Source organism: Sapajus apella, unplaced genomic scaffold (genome assembly GCF_009761245.1).
Source record: "Sapajus apella isolate SASKATOON/1434 unplaced genomic scaffold, GSC_monkey_1.0 scaffold4592, whole genome shotgun sequence".
Classification (NCBI taxonomy): domain Eukaryota; kingdom Metazoa; phylum Chordata; class Mammalia; order Primates; family Cebidae; genus Sapajus; species Sapajus apella.
The window spans coordinates 1-5,242 of record NW_022441518.1 but is presented as its reverse complement, the minus strand read 5'-3'; the positions used below and the strand labels follow the sequence as shown (position 1 = coordinate 5,242).

Sequence of the window (5,242 nt, the reverse complement as noted above, 5' to 3'; positions counted from 1 at the left end):
ATTTCTCCGTGTTGACTTTATTCTTACATAGGCTCCCCCATGGAATGGCAAGCTGATCCCAGCAGGTCCAGCCTTACATTTTTCCAGTATAGCAGCCCCAGCACTATGAGAGCTTTGTACCCAATAGTTCCAGCTTTGGAAAGAACTAGATTACATATCCAATCCTAGCGTAATGGCCAGGTCATCCCCAGTCAAACCACATGGCCTGAAATTAAGAGTATAATCAGGATTCTGCTATCAAAAGAAGGGTGCACAGATACCAGGAAAGCCAAAACAGCAGTTATCCATCCCACCCTGTAAAGGAATGTAAACATGGTAGAAATTTTGATGGAAACGAGGACATAACAGCATTTGTGATCCCCACATTGAAGACTCCCTCAAAATACCCTTTTATGGAAAGACACAAAGCTTCCGAAGAACAACACAGCAACACAACTCCTCTATTCCCTTCAAATATGATTGTACAAAGAAAGCAATACCTTATGCCTCTATGTGTGAATAGATGTGTCTGTCCATTCTCTGGCCAACTGTCAACTGCCTCACTGTGCCCTGGAGAGAGCTTTTGAGGGAGGAAATGGTTTTCATTCTTAGGGGCTGTTTCATGGGAGGCTGGATTGACAGGAAAAACAAGAAGATGTAAATCTGTTTATATATCTGGTGCTAAATATCTGGAACCAGTGGAATATGGAGGAGCAAATCTGTATATGTGCGTGTGTGTTTGTGTGTGTGTGTGTGTGTGTGTGTGTATGAATGTTTATGTATGTGTGTGTGTGTGTGTGTGTATGTGTCCCTTTATGTAGACTACTACAGGAAAAGAAGGGTTAGAAGAAAAGGAAGGAAAAGCAAGAGAGAATAGTCCTGGTCAGGCCAGGTGCGGTGGCTCATACCTGTAATTCCAGCACTCTGGGAGGCCGAGGTGGGTGGATCACCTGAGGTCTGGAGTCTGAGACCAGCCTGCCCAACATGGAGAAACCCCATCTCTACTAAAAATACAAAATTAGCCAGGTGTGGTGGTGCATGCCTATAATCCCAGCCACACAGGAGGCTGAGGCAGGAGAATCCCTTGAACCTGAGAGGCAGAGGTTGCAGTGAGCCAAGATTGCACCATTACACTCCAGCCCGGGGAATAACAGTTAAACTCCGTCTCAACAAAAAAAAAAAAAAAAGAAAAGAAAAGGCTTGGTCTGGTGGTTCATGCCTCTTGTGCCTGTAATCCTAGCATTTTGAGAATTCCAGGCGGGAGGATCCCTTGAAGCCAGGAATTCCAGACCATCCTGAACAACGTAGAGTGAGACTCCATCACTACAAAATTTAAAAATTAGCTGGGTGTGAGCCAGGCGCTGTGGCTTACACCTGTAATCTCAGCACTTTGGGGGACTGAAGCGGGCAGAAAACGAGGTCAGGAGTTCAAGACCGGCCTGACCAACATGGTGAAACCACGTCTCTACTTAAAAATACAAAAATTAGCCGGGCGCGGTGGCTCAAGCCTGTAATCCCAGCACTTTGGGAGGCCGAGGCGGGTGGATCACGAGGTCAAGAGATCGAGACCATCCTGGTCAACATGGTGAAACCCCGTCTCTACCAAAAATACAAAAAATTAGCTGGGCATGGTGGCGCATGCCTGTAATCCCAGCTACTCAGGAGGCTGAGGCAGGAGAATTGCCTGAACCCAGGAGACGGAGGTTGCGGTGAGCCGAGATCGCGCCATTGCACTCCAGCCTGGGTAACAAGAGCGAAACTCCGTCTCAAAAAAAAAAAAAAAAAAACAAAAATTAGCCGGGTGTGGTGCATGCCTGTAATCCCAGCTACTTGGGAGGCTGAGGAAGGAGAATTGCTTGAACTCGGGAGGCAGAGGTTGCGGTGAGCCAAGAGCACAACGTTACACTCCAGCCTGGGTGACAGAGTTAGACTCTGTCTCAAAAAAAAATTAACTGGGTGTGGTGGTGTGTGCCTGTAGTCCCAGCTACTTGGGAGCTGAAGCAGGAGGATTGTTTAGGCCCAGGAGTTCGAAGGCAGTGAGCTATAATTGTGCCACCACACTGCAGCCTGGACAACAGAGGGAAACCCTGCCTCAAAAAAAAAGAGTTTGGTTTTCTTTTTTTTTTTTTTTCCCACCAGTTGTTAAATGACCTTTATTGAAATATTTTCCTTTATGCTTCTTAACTAGCTGGGCATTCCATAGCACCACTGTTGATGTCATCTATGATGTCGTGAGGGTGGCGGCCATCAACATTACAGCCCACAGACTGGGCAGTCCCCAGGATCTCTTTAATGGTTCCAAAGAGTTCTCTGGCTAAAGATCGGTGCCGCATCTGTCAAGCAATGTTGACAATCTCATCGAAAGTGATATTCCCGCTGTGTTTAATGTTTTTCTGTTTCTTTCTGTCTCTTGGTGGTTCCTTAAGGGCTTTGATGATCAGGGCAGAGGCAGAAGGCACCACCTCAATCTGGGCCTGTCTGTTCTGAATGGTCAGTTTCACTGTAATCCTCAGGCCCTTCCAGTCACCCGTTGCCTTGGCAATGTCATCACCAACCTTTTTTGGAGACAGACCCAGGGGGCCGATCTTGGGGGCAAGCGCAGAAGTGGCTCCGACTTCACCCCCAGTGCACCTCAGGTATACGACTTTGATCTCGTTGGGGTCGAACTTCGGCGGCATGGTGGAGGCGGCTGGTGTCGGATGAACCCGGATTCGGGACAACCGAAGAAAGTTGCACCTTGGCCTCCTCCAAGCTGAAAGCCGAAAGCTAGAGTTTGGTTTTCTAAGCAGGTTTTATATACATATACATATACATATACATATACATATACATATATATATATTTTTTTTTTGAGATGGATACTCACTCTGTCACGAGGCTGAAGTGCAGTGGTGCGATCTCAGCACATTGCAACCTCCACCTCCCAGGTTCAAGTGATTATCCTGCCTCAGCTTCCCAGGTCATGTCTCTGCCCATCCACCACACATCACACAGTAGGGCCTAAGAAATGATTGCTAAAGGAATGAATCTTTTTCACTTTTCTGGCAATAAGTTGGAAATATTATAATGTTGGAAAGTTGACAACTCCTAAATACTGTACTTCAGCATTCATTTCTTAAAAGCAAGGACTGAGACCATCCTGGTCAACATGGTGAAACCCCGTCTCTACTAAAAATACAAAAAAAAAATTAGCTGGGCATGGTGGCACGTGCCTGTAATCCCAGCTACTCAGGAGGCTGAGGCAGGAGAATTGCCTGAACCCAGGAGGCGGAGGTTGCGGTGAGCCGAGATCGCGCCATTGCACTCCAGCCTGGGTAACAAGAGCGAAACTCCGTCTCAAAAAAAAAAAAAAAAAAAAAAAAAAAAAAAAAAAAGCAAGGACTGACCAGGCACTGTGACTCACATCTACAATCCTAGCACTTTGGTAGGCTGAGGGGGCGGATTGACTGAGCTCAGAAGTTCCAGACCGCTCTGGGCCACTCTGGCCAACATGGTGAAGAAACCCTGTCTCTACTGAAAAACAAAAAATTAGCTGGATATGGTGGCGAGGGCCTGTAGTCAAAGCCACTGAAACAGCTAAGATTTTTGTGTTATTTTAAACTACCTTAGCTCCATCCTCTCCTTAGAGAAGCAGTGTTTTTTTTTTTTTTTTTTTTTTTTTAATAGAGACAGAGTTTCACTGTGCTAGCAAGGATGGTCTCAATCTCCTGACCTCATGATCCACCTGCCTTAGCCTCCCAAAGTGCTGGGATTACAGGTGTGAGCCACAGTGCCTGGCGAAGCAGTGATCTTAAAGCCAGCAGCCTGTGTTCCCTGTGCGGATACCTGGTTCTAGAGGCTGAGGCACAAGAATTGTTTGAGCCTGGGAGGCGGAGGTTGAGCCAAGGTCGCACCACTGCACTCTAGCCTGGGCAGCAGACCAAGACTCCACCTCCCCCCTCAAAAAAAAAAACCCAGAACCTTCTCTTACATAACCCTATTTTTAATTGTGGTTTGACAGATGTTTCCTTAAATGCCTGGAGGAAAGGAAAGAAGGAAGGGAAAAAGAAAGAAGGAAGGGAAAAAAGCAGTAGAAAAGAAAATAAATTTTCCAGGTCTTTGCAGATTGGCTCCATGTTGATCACTCCTACGCTCAGCCATGTTGTTTGCAACTCTGCCTTAACCTCTGCTTCCTGCTTGCACAGGGTGTAAAGATCAGGCAGAGGTGAAAGCTTATGGTCTTCTCAGTTCTTCTCTAAGCATGTTTCCTTCCCTTGGCATGTGTGTGGTGTTCTAGATTCCTCAGTAAACAGAAAACTTTCAAAGCTCTTATTCTCCCCCAAAATCTCATTCTCTGGATTTTCCCCTCAGGCTTTCAACATGTCTGTGGTTTGCTCTAGCCATTTTTTTGTTTGTTTTGCCCAGCCCGTAGCAGTTTATTCATTTGTTTTTAATTGTTTTTAGGAAAAGTCTGTGTAGCTGTTCTGTCCTGGTAAGTGCCAAGTTAGTTATAACAAAGATAAATCCTAGTTAGGTTAAAAAGACAAATCCTGGCCGAGTGCGGTGGCTCACACCTGTAATCCTAACACTTTGGGAGGCCAAGTCTGGCATATCACCTGAGGTCAGGCATTTGAAACCAGCCTGGCCTACACAGTGACATCCTGTCTCTACTAAAAATGCAAAAATTAGCTGGGTGCAGTGGCAGGCTCCTGTAATCCCAGCTGCTCAGGAGACTGAGGCAGGAGAATCGCTGGAACCTGGGAGGCAGAGGTTGCAGTGAGCTGAGATCGTGCCATTGCACTCCAGCCTGGGTGAAAGAGCAAAACTTCGTCTCAAAAAAAAAAAAGACATGGAACAAGGTCCACTCTGCTCTAGAACCAGGTATCCGCACAGGGAACACAGGCTGCTGGCTTTTTTATTTTTTTCTTTCTTTTTTTTTTTTGAAACAGTCTTGCTCTGTTGCCCCGGCTGGAGTGTAGTGGTGCAATTTCAGCTCACTCCAACCTCCGCCTCCTGGGTTCAAGTGATTCTCCTGCCTCAGCCTTCCAAGTAGCTGGGATTACAGGCACACAACACCATGCCCAGCTAATTTTTGTATTTTTAGTAGAGACGGGTTTTCACCGTGTTGACCAGGATGGTCTCAATCTCCTGAACTCGTGATCCACCTCCTCAGCCTCCCAAAGTGCTGGGATTACAGGCATGAGCCACTGTGCCCAGCTGCTGGCTTTAAGATAACTGCTTCTGTAAGGAGGGCATGGGGCTAAAGTAAGTTAAAATACCGGCC

The 5,242-nt window shown here is 46.5% G+C and overlaps 1 pseudogene across 1 annotated transcript; it reads right to left on the bottom strand.

The window, feature by feature from the left end:
* Positions 1-2,090: 2,090 nt before the first annotated feature.
* On the bottom strand, positions 2,091-2,747 carry LOC116547769 (annotated as a pseudogene). The gene has a single exon (XR_004267169.1). The product of XR_004267169.1 is annotated as a 60S ribosomal protein L12 pseudogene (transcript).
* Between the last annotated feature and the right edge of the window lie 2,495 nt (positions 2,748-5,242).